Genomic DNA, 15,562 nt, shown 5'->3' with positions numbered 1-15,562 from the left:
GTCTCGTTCATATATTTTTTGGCGCAAACCACGTAATTTATTAGGACGAAGAAGTCGTTCGCGACAGTCGGTTGCATTTCTTACGCGTTCTCGTAGAACTCGTTATTTAAAGATGTATTCGTGGGATATAGAAGGTTTTTAGCTCTGAATGATTATGTTTGAAGCGAGATAACGCAAAGCATGTTGAACATCCTATGCACATTATCATATCGTTTACCGAAGATACAGAACCCCAACTTTAATATCGGACATACTGAAATCTTCGAGTTCTACAAGTTTTCTCTTATCGGAGTTTACAAGTGTAAGCAGTTTACGAATGCAAATAAACGGGAAGTCGATGCGTGTGAAGTCGAATGGTTATTTAATTTTATTTTTGGAAGTGTGGTTAGAGTGTTCTGCATAAATCGAGTGATTACTAAAGTAATTAAAGATAAATATTAATTTAATAAATATTAAAGATAAATCTTTATTCTTCTTAGTCTTCGACTGAGAATTGTGGCCAATATGAACTTTAATATTCGTTATTTGTTAGAAAATTGTTGTAGTTAATCCAATCTTTGTTTACAGAGTATAGTTGAAAACTTCGATTGGACTTTAACTAATAGAGTTTACATTCGGATAACGCATGTGTCCGCCATTTTGATGAATTGCTTTGTTCACGCAGTTAAGTGGAGCTTGTGGGATTATGTTTACATTCCAAAGTTCCTTCATGTTATTTAATTTAGAAACGTAGCGATGTCATAAATAGTTTTAATAAATAATTATAAACATTATAACAATTATGATAAATAAATAATAGTCTACTATTTAGTTAATAGTCTATTTATTAATAGAAAAGTAGTTGAAAGCTTTTATTTCCAATTTTATTTGTAAATTTTTAAACTGTAAGTGACGTCTATTGTGACGCAAATTAAATTATCAGTGACGTCTTAAATTAAAATTTTTCAGCTTAAACATTGAGAAAATTTTTTCTCCAGAAAGTGAGATTGAAGAACAATTTTTTTTTGTCATCCTATTGTATTTTAATACGTCTTTTACTCACAGAAAATTTAATGTAATCTGTTTTTAAAACACAAGTACTTATAAACCGGACAGACAACTTCATTAGAATTCTTTATTAATTATGTTATAAATTACTGCATTAATTTAATCTAGATTTACAGGTTTTAAATTAGCGAGTCTAATTGCAAACTCTAGTTAGACTCACTAATGATGCTCCTAAAATCTCTAAGACTTATTAGAAGAGTCATAAACCTGAATATGCAAAACAAATAACCAAGAAGTAATCTTGCAAAGTCCTGAAATGTTCCTTTGTTTTATTGATATTCGCGTGTAAATCAGGACATAATTAACCGTAGGCGTTAATTAATGTACATTCCCGATACAGGAAGCTGTTGATTAATATTACATATTACGGTCGCAACGTTCAAAGGAGACGTATGCAGATTTCCACCGATATATTCATGCAATTCTTCCTATAACTCGTCGCTGGATAATCGACCGTTTCCGGTGTTCGAACGAATTTCTTCGGATCGATCTTAATCGCCTATCGCTCTAAAAAACACCGTAAGAATGCGTTTTCTTGCTTAATTCCTGTATGAAATCGAAGGGAAATTATTCCACGCAACGCTGCGTAATTCGACGAGAAACGATTCGTCGATTCGCGAGAAACTACCGGTGAAACGATCGATCATCGCGCGAACCATTAACAGCGACAGCATCGATCATTTGTCAGCTTCATTGTCGACAGTTAATTGCCTCCTCGCCGTTCGCATGCTTGTTACCAGAATGTGCTTCAAGATAGTTGACTAATCGCAAGCTTTACGTCTTCGTGAAAAGCGGTAACCGCTTCTTTTCTAATTAGCATCCGGGCTAATTGAGACGTTCAATTGTGCGGTTAGCTGTTTGCCGGGAATCCGTGTTCTTACAGCAGGATCTTGATCGTGTAACTTTCTCTCGTGTTGTGGTACTTTACTGAACATTCAAGGGTGTTTAAATCCTATAAATTTGAGTTATGGGATTTCAAAGGGATACGGGGTCAGCCGCATGTGGACGTAGTGGCAACAGTAGTTTGACATAGTTACTACTGTGATACACAACTGGGGACTTGTTTTGGAAGTAGGTTATATGAAACCTTCATGTGATTTTCAAAGAAATTACATTATTAACACGTTCAACCTGGACCACTGGTAGTCCACAGACACTGCATTCAACCTAACCACCAGTAGTTCACATCTAAATTTTATTATTATTATTGCTTTTATGAATGAACAGACTTTCTGTGGTGAACTATACGCAAATCACTAATAAGGAAAACAAACAGTGAGCCAAGAGTTTCAAGATGACTTTGAAAAAGTGCATCCGGTTGAACGTGTTAAATAGATGAAGATGCTTCGAAACTACTAAACTTCATCTACTTCAAAATTCGAAAATATAAAAGTGTGCTCACTAATTTGAAAGTGCAAGACGTACAAGTATTGAAATTTCCATACACACTACCATAAGTATCCGGACACTAGCGAAATATGCATTCGCGTTGCACGAAAGTTATTCAAGTATCTGCAACAGTAACTAAAATCGATTTTTTTTCTGCGAAGGTCAGAATACTGGAACGTTTTTCCATTGATAATTCTCGTTTGGAACTCATATCTCGATGGAAAAGAAGCTACAGACGAACTAAACCGAAACTGTCGAGTGCGTAGCGTTACCTCCATTCCTATCTCCATTGAGGGAACCTAAACATCTACCAACAGTTTACAAACACTTGAAACATATCGAAGAACCCTCTGAATACGTTCTGCACCATAGAAATGAAACACAGTAGAAATTAAAATTTTTTTTAGAATCGAAAGCGTTTCATTAGATTCACAAATTTGGACTTTGTACTTCTGGACATGAATTTTACTTTCACACTTTCATTGTATAATTTGTACTTAAAAATTAATTCTATTACGTTATGACTCCTCAAAAAAGATAATAATAATTATTACAAATGATATGAAAACCCTAAATACCTTTCGTACAAAATTCAACTATGTTTTATGTAACGAAACCTAGTGTCCGGATACTTATGGACGGTAATGTATGTGGCAAGGTAAAAATAGGGATTTGATTAAATTTGCATCATTTCCTGCGACACGTACAAATCCAAACGAAGGCTACAATCATGTGCCGAGTATGCACGTTCCAGCTAATCACGCGTAGTTTTAAAGTGAATCCATTCTAACACGCGGTTAAACATCGCTCGCGGCTCTCGAAAATAATGGAAACGGCGATTAAGTTATTACCGGTACTTGTTCGCAGGACGAAGGACACGGTACACGAGCGGCTGCGAGTATGCAAGAAAATCAGTGATCTTTCAGGGTAATTTGAACGTGTCGTAACTCTCGCTGACGTGAAATCCGCGCGTGTAAAAAATCGTTACAAGGATCGTTATCGGAGATACGTACATACATATTTACGGTGAAGAACGAAGAACATGTGGCAGTAATGATGCACTTAATAGTATGATGATTTAAGAATGAAAACATGCTCGCTCGATCTTTTCTTTCGTACAAAAACGGTAATGCAGATATCGCCGTTTGAATGATTAGGCTTCCATGTTTTGCTGTCATCGATTTCTATTTATTAGGGTATGAAACGTCTAATTTTATGATGTTTAAAATTAAGTAATGCTGAAAATATCTTCTTAACTTTATGAAGAATATTACTTTAAAGGAAAGAAGTCAACGTTTATATTACGGGTGACATCTGGTGACAAACATGGGAATAACTTTTGGGACCTCTGACAGGAAATTGATACGCTCGAACGGGGTTTATCTTATGTTTTAACACTGGGTTTATAAAACGCATCATTTTGACGCATTTCGAATTTGTAAAAAAAAGTTACAAAAACCGTTCGCATTTTTATTTTATTTGTACGGACTTTTATGCATGGAACGAAGTAAATATATATTGAAGTTTATCTTCTTCAAAAGCGTTGAAATATTGAAATTTGCTATGTAGTATACCTGTCTCTACGGATGTGCGTCAATTTCACGCGATCGTAATGTAAATAAAATTTTTAGTAAATTAGTTTTACCCGTGCAAAAATTACAACAATAATAAATATGAATGCACCGACAATACCTTATAAACGACGGACTTTGCTAGTCCGGAGTTGCACGAGGCTCAGCCGGTATGCCGGGTTCGGACCCGGCGTCGCAGTACAAATCGCAGTTCGCAGGGTAGAGGGAAATAAAAATACGAATGTAGAATATTGAAGCAATGTACTAAAATATTATTGAATAATAAAAACTTTCCATAAATATCTCATATTTTAATTTCTTGTAGAGTTTAATTGTATTGCTTTCTAAGTGGTTGTTTTTCTTTAAATATATGTATTCGTTCTTGTGTCAAATTGACGCGTGTTCGTAGAGATAGGTATATATGAAATATCCGTAAACCTAATGTTATTGCAAGGATGTTCCATAAAAATTATAAAAGTCATGAACATATTACCTTTTCCTTTCGTTTCACGACCTATATTAAGTCCTTGACCTCCAAAGGGTTAATGTTTCAAGAGAAAATCATGTCACAGCGAACGGCAATAAATGTTGGCCGGGTGTGTCGAATAACTGGCATAGCTTCGGGTTTGCAGAAATCGTAGATTAACTCTCGATTAATGGCAGAGGCACAATCATGTTTCAGCGATATTAATCTATTACGTAGGCACGCCTTATTTCATCATAGAATAAAGAGCAATATGAGAAAAGCCACCGTTCTTGAACAGCTCAGTCGCACGTGAATGAAACGAAGCACGCGATACCAGGTTTCAAGTAACTGATTAAATTCTTAACTTAATTTACGGCTTGACAAGTAAAGATTACTTTGTAATGAAATGTCGTTTAAGAATTAAATTGTTTATTCAATGATTTAAGTAATTAATTTGTTTATTAAAGATTTATGTAGTTGGTTTTAATGAATGATTTATGTTCAATCGTTAATTGAAACCTCTAATAATTAAGATTGAAAACTGAAATCCTTCATGTTGTTTAATTCATTTGCATTTAATTAAATATTAGAAATAATGTCTCTATTGAATTTTTTGCAGGTAAAAATTAATTGCGATTTTTCAGCATAATTTTTTGAAAGTGATAACTAAAATTTAATGTCTAATAAAATATTACATTAGTAATATAAAAATTTTATTGATGAAAATAAAATTGTTTTTAGTGACAAACTTAATGTATTCAAATTCATCTTTCATTGTTTATTTATTCGTTTTTCCACTAACATAGTAAAATTCTTCTTTCATTATTTATTCATTAATTTCTTACTTAATCCAGTACATTAAAATTCATTGTTCATTATTTATTTATTAATTCTTCCACGAACCCAGTATATTAAAATTCATCATTAATTATTTATTCATCAATTCTTCCATTAACCCAGTATACTAAAATTCATTATTTATTTATTTACTACGTCTTCCATATAAAATCTTGATAAAATATCTCAATTAAATAAAACAGAAAACTTGCTTAAAGAAACCAAATAAACGTTCAGAAGAATAATACGGTCGACACCGACTTCAAGGAACACATTGCCATGCATTTTAATGCCACTCATACGTTCAAACGACCTGCCGATGTCTAAAAGAATTCTATAAACAGTCCAACAGTTTTTGTTCCTATCGGAAAGATCGCAATCTCGGAAATACATTAGCTATCATTTAACGGTGATCATAAATTAAGATCCAATTAGCCACCGGGAGACACCGCGATAAAGGAATATTAATTTCTACACAGACACACCTTCCTGAACCGAAGAAACGCCGCAACGTTTGACCATGTTCTCTCATTTTTCCGCTAGATTTACGTAAAATGTATGATCTATTTGACAAGTACGTTATAAATAGGAAATTACTCAATCGGAGCGCGCGTAAAAAGAGTATACCGTTAATTTCGCTTCGGAATGATTTATCGGCGAGCCTCTATTAAGGAAATTTAACAAACTGCTTGAAAGTTGCTAATGAAACGGTCGATTCGTGGATTGTATGGCCGTTCGAATAGCAACGTTTTTCGCGGCCTCCATAAATCATAAACCGATTAGAATTTCGCGGGTAGACCAGCAATATTAATCTTTCCCACGGTATTGCGTTATTTCATTAGGCGATAAGGACTCTAATGTCCTCGCATTAAATTTCTGCGCGCCGCTGTTTTCCAAACGGCTGGCAAAATTTATGGCCCCACGGCCTGCGTTTGTAATACTAACCTCGTATTGGAACACCGGGCACAGGGAAACTCGAGAAAATTGCTCGCGAATGGAGAATAACGTTCAACCAGATCTAAATTACGCGAATTGCGGCAGTTTCAATAATTTCAACACGGAAGCTGACAATACGTGCTTTTCCTACCAAACAATCTGCGATATATGGGCCGATGGTGTCTTCAGTTTTATTTACACCGTATTTCAAGTTCATTCAAAACACGCTGTATATCTAGGTTTTCATTTTAAAGCAAAACTTAAATATCTTTGACTTACTATAAATTAGAAGTTTCCTTGAAGGAAATTTGGAAATATTCAGATTTTGTTTGCGTGAACATTGTGTGAAGATAAAATATTTTGACCTTGTCTAATACATACTTTACCTACTTTAGTAATGTACTATAAACGCCATCTTTGTAACTAGAAAGACTAATAAACTATGCACAATTACATAAATAAATTGATTAGCAATTTTTATTAGGGAAAATAAAAGTCAAGGTTACATTAGCTTCTGTCCAAAATAATTTCTGATAATTAAAGTTAAAAGTAGTTCTAGCTATAGTAAAAAGAAACATAGATCAATATAAACACTTTAGTAATTATCAAGAAATTACTTTATGTAAATATAAAACAATATACATATATAAAAATATAAAATAATTTCTATATTAATAATATTCCTAAATTCAAAATAGTGAAGATGTAACAGTATAGATTAATTTATAATATAGCATTATAACATTATAAGAATATTTATAATGTTATAATAATATTTATAATGTTACAGTGTTATAATATGTTATAAGGTTACATTATAATATTTAAAGTCATATAATAAATAACTTAATACTGAATAATTTTACACACACTATAATTGTGTAATATTTTCTCAATGCAAATTCGCATTCAAATGAGTCACTTAATTAATTTTTACAGCCGTAATCGCAAGTTTCGAAATCCCTCGCATCAGCTGTCGCTACAGGAGCCGCCATATTTCCGCTACTACGCATGCGTGGTTGTCGCCGACTACGCGCGCGGCGAATTAAAATTCCTAACGAAACATCGCACACGCACATCTTGCGAAATGCAGCATTGTTGCGTTGTTTCTCGTGGTTCTGTGTCTTCGTCTCCTTATCTGCCACGATCGCTGTACCTACGCACAGGAAATACCTCCCTGCGAGAGAGATAACGGCCAGTTTCATACTTGGCCATACTGTACGAAACCTGTTCCACTACGCCTATTTAAAGACCACGGGTACACACGGAATGAGTTTTTCGAGATAACGGTTCTTTAGTATCGTTCAAATTTGTCGAAACAGTAGTGTTTGAATATATGGCCATGTGTGCATATAGTGGCATCGTGTTTGGCCATATAGAGAGGTGCATCTTTGAGTAGCATATAGAGAGGTGCATTGTAATGACTGAATTGAATTATATTTTTGGTGTAATTTTATTTGAGGAATATTATAATTTTATGATAGTTTGACTCACTATGATGATTCAAGTATTATATTTTGACTAATTATATTATATTATATTTATACTTAAAAATAAAATTAACTAACTCTTATCATTTTCATGACGATAAAGAATTTCTCAATCAATTATATACTAATACTGTACCTACAACAAAGTATGTCATATAACCTCATGAAATTGACTAAAAGCAATAATTATAATTTCTGTATGTTATATAACTATATGATACATTTATATGACTGTATGAAACATAAGATCTATAATTTCTACACGGTACACAAAATATGTATAACATTACATAATGTTATAAAAGTATCAAATACATATAAGTTCAAACTTTTCCCCTTCATATTACAAAATATCCCTCGACATATCCTTCACAAAATCTCCATAATAAACAAAATCACTCCCGGCCTAATAAAAAAGTCGTGAATTCAAACCACAATGCAGTCTCACACTTTCTTTTCCAAAAGAATGACTGCAACACCCAGCGATCCTCGAAGGAGAAAGCAACATTTGACACGAAAAATATAGCCATGACAAGGGTACGTTGTCAAGGAGATTTCCCCGGTGAAAAGTCAACGGCGTTTGATGGACAGTCGATCGATATCGAACCGCCATGCGATCACGCAAGATCATGCAGCTAGAAACTTAACGTTACTTTGTATACAATTCGCTAATCTCGCAATTACCCTATCAATCCCGTGTCAGCCGTGTCTCGCAATAAACTGCAGGTTGCATGCAACACGCGTTCAACACAATTGCGTTTTCCGTTTCGTTAGCCGCGAATAAATCAATCGGAATGCGACCAATTATCCGACAAGGACACCGTTTTCGGGTGGCGTCGTCGACATTGAAAAAGCGTCCCGACGGCGTTATATCGCGAGCCGGCCAATTACGTCTTATCCCGTGACGGATCAGCGGCGTATAAACTCGACGGCGCACCTTCTGTCGGCGTTTGTCGAGCGTGTAATCGTACACGCCTACAAATTAGTGTCGAGCAGCGTTGGACACGCTGAATGCGAATACCTGCTTACATCACATGGTATTACGTGGAAAATTTCGCGGCACTGCCGTCGGCTTATTAGCGATTACAGTGGCGAGATGGTGATCGATCACATTCCGCTCAGGGAATTGGTGTTTGCTGTTAATAAAACCGCTAATTGCGTCATTTCGAGTGGAAGAAACGGTGTGATGATCACGTGCTTCTGGATTTGCGGTCTAGGCTCAGAAATCAACGTGTCACACATTGCTTTTTTCTTGTTCTCACATTTTATGTGTGTATACGAGGATGTTTAACAGGGGAACTGCTAACTAGTTAAAATGACGGACTTTGAGTTGCGTGTTTTATAAGGCGTGATTTTATTGACGTGGTTTTGAGGAAAGTGAGATGGTGTAGTGATGTCGACTCATGAGTTGGCGAGGGAAGACAGGTGTTGAGAAGAGCATATGTGGAAATCTAGTTTGAAATCTCTACATTTCTAAATTCCTACATTCATAAGTTCCTATATTCCCAAATTCTTACGTACTCAAATCGCTACAGCCCCAAACCGCTATGTCCTCAAATTGCTGCATCCTACATCGCTATGTCCCCAAATTGCTGCGTCCCCAAATTGCTATGATGAAAATAAGGATGCGATTAAATCCTTAAGTTATATGGTCACAGAAGATGTTGAAACTTTTCTATCCTTTCATGCGTCCATAAAGATTTTTTTATGCTACTTATTCAAAAACCTCCTGACAGTTTCAATAAACTGTCCTTCACATACAAATTCAATCAGACTTCGATTTTTTTTTATATCCAAATTCGTTCAGATATAGAATGATCCCAGAGTTGTCATTTCAACATCCTTCGTGAATATACTTCCCAGTATACCATCAGAATTTGATCAAATGCCTTCTTTTCTCATCCCTCCATGACATATGTATTATAATGAATATACATATATTTGAATAGTACAGTATGATGATATAAAGATTCAAGGAAGTCGAACATAGCCAACACAAATAAAAAGATTATCCACAAAAATTTGTAAATAAAATGTACACGGAAGAGGCAGTGTGGACTCGCGTTTAATGACGCAGCAATTACGCTGGCTATGGACGTCATCGAGATCCTACGCGTCTAATGATACCTTGCGAATCTAGCATAATTGCTACCCTCCGTGCAGAAATGGCCATTCTCACTTGAGATAATCGTTCACAGTCGCACGATTAATAAGCGATAATGTTGCTGAGCCCTGCCCTTCGCCGCCCACTACTTTTACCATTCTTCACGTTCCTTTCTTGATCGAGCTAGATCTTTTCGTTTTATCTGAATTGTTGAAACGGTATATACTTGTAAACGTACTCAGGAGCTTGATAAGGTTCTTTATGTTTATGGGTTTTATTTTTGCAAATTGCAGGTGTGTAATTTAAAGGAAAGGTAATAGATTGCGAGAATTATTAAAACTTACTGGTTTAATTATAGGAGTGAATTATTGCACTGTGTGGATTGAAATCATCTCATTGATAAAAGCTGTTGATGAAATTGATTGTTTAACAAAATAACTTTCTGGGTTATATTATATATTATAAAGTTATGATTTATTTAAACAACCATATAACTTTCTGGGTTATCTTATATGATACAAAGTTATGATTTATTTGAACAACCATAAATGTGTTTGAAGGTATTGAATATTATCAGTTATCAACACTTAAATTTATTAAAACTCAAACCCTTACAATAATGAACTTAGACCACTTTCACAGAAATTTTAAGATATGTGGACATAGGCTTCTAAATAAGACAGTAAAATGTTAGAAATATCAGAATTGTAAGTTCTTGTCTGAAGAGTGATTCAATCACAAGTTCCTGCGCAAACACAACAAAATTGTGTCTTGCTGTTATTCTTGGTCAACTGTTCTTGGTCACTACAACCTTGTCATTTTCTATAGATTAAGCCTGCCCCATTGAATTTTCTTTCAATTCCCTAAATGCTACATGGACCCATGATCATAGTAGTCCTAACAAAATCAATGAGAATAAACGCGACATCAAATAGTACTTTGGTATCTTTACCAAAAAATATACATGTACATTGCATTTTGATGGTATCTTTATTATAACTTCAAGATAAAGCACACATGACACCACGTTCATACAAAATTTTCCTTTTAAATACTGCTACAAAATATGTTAGTGGTTTGGAAGGATAAAAATGAACCAACCTTACACATTCAAATATACAAAATATACAAAATGCTATAAATATACATGAAGGTTTGCTCCGCCTTTCTAGATTATATTCCTTGTTTAGAAATTAAAGTCTTCTTGTTCAATTAAAATCTTCTTAACACATTTTCGAATAAGTGTAACTGAAAGATTATGGCAAACGTTCGATGACAGTCACCACACTTACCAAGTATTGGTTTATCATGAACTAAGCTTATCACACTTAGTTCATGATATAAAAAAGACAAAAACCGTGTGCAATATTTATTTTCAAAGAAGTGCTAAGCATCAAACTAAAGCGACATTAAGAGCTCAATTAAGAACAATGATTGTCGGTACAAAGGAAAATAAACGACGCAACAAATGCAATCGTTGGGGGCTCGCCGTCGACAGGCTCTAATTATTTATCATTTCAGCTGCCTTTTCCTTTCCGTAGCAATTCTTCGAGTCGTTGCGTATAATTACGCAACATTTTCATGAATATCCATTAACGTGTCGCTGGCGGCAGAGTCCGCTGCACGCGGCCTCGGGCCTTGTATCGTTTCAGATAAACACCGAGTCTGTAGATACTGAAGAGAATCGTTCAGACGTACGGGATCGTCTTTGCAGACTGTGCACGTTTTTAGATGACTTCTTTTAGATTTGGAGATTTGGAGATTTGGAGAATTGGAGATTTTGAGATTTTGAGATTTTGAGATTTTGAGATTTTGAGATTTTGAGATTTTGAGATTTTGAGATTTGGAGATTTGAAGATTTGGAGATTTGGAGATTTGGAGATTTGGAGATTTGGAGATTTGGAGATTGGAGATTTGGAGATTTGGAGATTTGGAGATTTGGAGATTTGGAGATTTGGAGATTTGGAAATTTGGAGAATTGGAAATTGTGAGATTTCGAGATTTCAAGATTTGGATATTTGGAGATTTGGAGATTTGGAAATTTGGAGAATTGGAAATTGTGAGATTTGGAGATTTGGAGATTTGGAGATTTGGAGATTTGGAGATTTGGAGATTTGGAGATTTGGAGATTTAGAAATTTGGAGAATTGGAGATTTGGAGATTTGGAGATTTGGAGATTTGGAGATTTGGAGATTTGAGATTTGGAGATTTGGAAATTTGGAGAATTGGAAATTGTGAGATTTGGAGATTTGGAGATTTGGAGATTTAGAAATTTGGAAAATTGGAAATTGTGAGATTTGGAGATTTGGAGATTTGGAGATTTGGAGATTTGGAGATTTGGAGATTTGGAAATTTGGAGATTTGGAGATTTTGAGGTGTCAAAAGTAGTTCTCCATCATGGCGAACTATCATTGAAAAACGCATCGTTCCAATATAATTTCCACCCTTTTCGATTTATTGTACTGACACAGAACTCTAGAAAATCATATTAAATAGTTGGAAATAGTTTATTTTCACAAAGTATGTTTTGTCCCCTTTTCGTCAATTTTTCAATTGCAAAAAGTGTAACCGAATAAAATGATTAAATGTACTCTTGAGTCAAATGAAACACCCCATCTGTCATTTGATAGTATATGCGAAACTAGCATCTCACACAAAGTTTCAATCCTCTATCTCACCCGTAAGGGGTAGTAAAAGAGAAAAATCAGAATTCCAGTTTCTGCCATATTTTTCCTATTTAATTTCGTCCAAAATTCTGGAACATCAAAGTTCATATACTGCATACTACAGAATTTTTTCAGACTTTTTGATCGCTAACTGTACTTGCAAAAAATGGAAATTCGCAAAAAGATCAGGAAAAATTGATGTAGTAGTACTTTTATATTATTGTGGTAATAATTTAAGTAAAATACCAAATAATTATATTCTCCATTTCCTTAGATTTTTCGATAAAGAATCATCCACCTATAAATTTCCTACTCGATAAAATTACATTTCAGTAAAATTGCATTATTCGTTAAGCGTCGACAATTTTTGTCCATTTTTCAAAATTCCCAAAAATGTATAATACATCCTCTGATGCACCTAGATGCAACCGATTTGAAAGAGATGATTACAGAAAGGCTCGCTTTTACAAAATAATTTAATCCGACATTTTTATGAATATCTTTTCGCTCGAAGAATCATATCGTTCAAAAAAGTGATTGAAGGCTGCAGGTGTATCGGTGCACCTGCGAGTAACGAATACATGTAAGTCATTCAATTTTATCCCTGTATTACTTTTTCCTTCTTCGTGTGGAAAAGAAACATGATTTATGCTCGATTGCGCAAATCAAGCTATTTCGATTATTCGTGCTGGAATTTACATTCACTTCTATGGAAAAAAATACGTATACAGTTCTTTCGCGTGCTTAATCTCTCTTACGTTAATCCTTTGAGCTATAATTAGTTTTATAATTAGTTCCCGATCGGCTTTGATGTTGTACGATTTATTATTTCATTAATGTCGGTTGACACTCTTGAAGTTTAGGTTGCACACTTATTGATTCTTTAATTACTTGCACTTTTGTTGATATTTTTCCAATTTGATATTTAATGTACGTAACAGTCTCTCTTGTGAATTTTCATAGTAAATAGTAAATAAGTTGTTCAATTATTACCTGTACGTCATTATATTTACATACATCTGTATATATAAAAATGGAAGTTTGTACGAAATTAATAGACTTCGACACCGTTTGACCAATCACGGTGAAAGTTGGCACATATGTATTTTTCCATGGAGAAGGTTTTTAGGTATATAAAAAATGGGCGGGGCAAAAAGGAGCGTGGCAGATCAGTAAAAATTAAATAATTCGGTACATAATAATCATAGACAGACATAATTTGGTGGGTATGTACCTGAGGCGGTTGTCGATAATCCTACAAAAATGGACTTTAAGTTAGTTCAATTACAGAGCGAATTCTTAATAAAAAAATGTATATCATCAACTTATACCGACACAAACAATGAAATCCATCGGTACAAGCTATCTTTCATTTTTCAACATCTTTCTACAACGAATTATAGATTCTAGGTTACGTACAGATAATCCATTTTTATATATACGGAGGTGAATAAATATACATAAGCAGTACGTCTGCAGGGTTTTGCTAATTTTATGTATAATTGTCCGGAGTTACAAAATTCTTAGTTACATTTGTTAAAATATTAATTATTATTTTTATGAAGTTAAATTGTGTACATGTAATTTGCGTATTTACATTTTTTATTTATAATAAAGAATTATGTACACGATTCTTAAAAGAAGTTAAACACGAATGTTTGTCACCTTAACCTTAAAAAATAGAACCATGGAGGTTAAAAGTATGTAGTAGTTTTAAAATCGAACTTTCTCAATTCCGTATCGTTTATCTTTTCTTAAATGCAACAAATTGAGAGCAACTCGTTGAAATCTATACTTGAGTTATGGAAAGTGAATCTCGAGTCGCAGTCAATCTATCTTCGAGTTGTAGAAGCAGTTCCAGTTACCGATTATCCTCGGCAAAAAGTATCGTAGTTAGAATTGGTAAACGTTATACCGAGCAATCTTGCCGCAAGGAATGTTGACGAATATCCTGACAAGCTTAAGCAAGGTTGAACGGAAAGTTCTGTCGTTTTTTTTTTGATCGATTCTTTAAAACGATGTTACTTTAAATTCACTATAAATTATAATGAAATATAATACATCTGGAAGGCTTCTTAAAACTTTAATAAATTGAGCCCAAAAAATGCAAATTGAACGTACCGATTACAAAATTCAAGATTATAATTTTAATACAGTACATTTCAATACGACAATGAAGTATAATACATCTCAAAAAGTTTCATAAAACTTTCTCCAATAAATCGAAACAAAAGATAAGTTCCTTTTGAACCCCATTCATCCATACCCCACGACAAAATCGACAACTCTCGCAGAAGTTCGTGCCACATTCTGTGCGAGTATCACGCACATAATACCGCAAACGTATAATCATAAAAATTACAAGATTGCTCCTAAGCTACATTGTGATACATATCGAGATGATCTAAGAGTCCTGCACGACACTGTGCGAACGCACGCGACTCGAGTGTCGGCACGTATTATAAGCGGATAGCATAATCGCGCATAAATAACGCGATCGCAGAGAGGCTCGCAGGTGTAGCTGAATTTTTGATGACTAACGATTCCATCGAGCATCGGCGGCGATCGAGGTGCTAAGAGGCGGTGGAACAAAGGCGAATTAATTAACACCTTCGCCACCTGCATTTCAACGGACTCGTGACTCGACGGCGAAAACCATGGCCTCCTGTTCGTCACGGAATTCCGGTGAAAGTGAGATCATCGCTGATTTTCGATAATTCTAATCCGCGAGGACTCGGTTGCTAATTATCCTTTACTGTCCTTGGCTATTCAATTACCACGTACCAAAATTTCACTTTTACGGCTATAATTATGTTATATATGGAAAATTCTCTTCGGTCAAATTATTATTATTCATGAATATAACAAGAGTGCGTCATGAGTGCGTCCTGAGTGCGTCACGAACGTATCACAAGTCTCTCACAAGTCAGATTCGTCAAAATAATGCAAGTAGTTGACATACGATTCGACAGTTGCATCAGTCAAAGCTATTTATTACTACGATGTTAAGACAAATAAGAAAGATGAAATGATTTTGGATTTAGAGATCCTTGATT

The 15,562-nt window shown here is 34.6% G+C and overlaps 1 protein-coding gene and 1 long non-coding RNA gene across 3 annotated transcripts in view; both read left to right on the top strand.

The window, feature by feature from the left end:
- LOC100879000 (UPF0489 protein C5orf22 homolog) overlaps nucleotides 1-15,562 on the top strand; it is a 469,523-nt gene that overhangs the window by 256,280 nt on the left and 197,681 nt on the right. The window lies entirely within an intron of this gene.
- Nucleotides 1,823-4,547, top strand: LOC143264118 (uncharacterized). Its single transcript, XR_013037633.1, has 3 exons — nucleotides 1,823-2,118; nucleotides 3,304-3,632; nucleotides 3,718-4,547. It is a non-coding gene; the product is annotated as an uncharacterized LOC143264118 (long non-coding RNA).

Source organism: Megachile rotundata, chromosome 3 (assembly GCF_050947335.1).
Source record: "Megachile rotundata isolate GNS110a chromosome 3, iyMegRotu1, whole genome shotgun sequence".
NCBI classification, from domain to species: domain Eukaryota; kingdom Metazoa; phylum Arthropoda; class Insecta; order Hymenoptera; family Megachilidae; genus Megachile; species Megachile rotundata.
The sequence above is the reverse complement of the archived record's forward strand: the minus strand, read 5'-3'. Positions and strand labels throughout refer to the sequence as shown.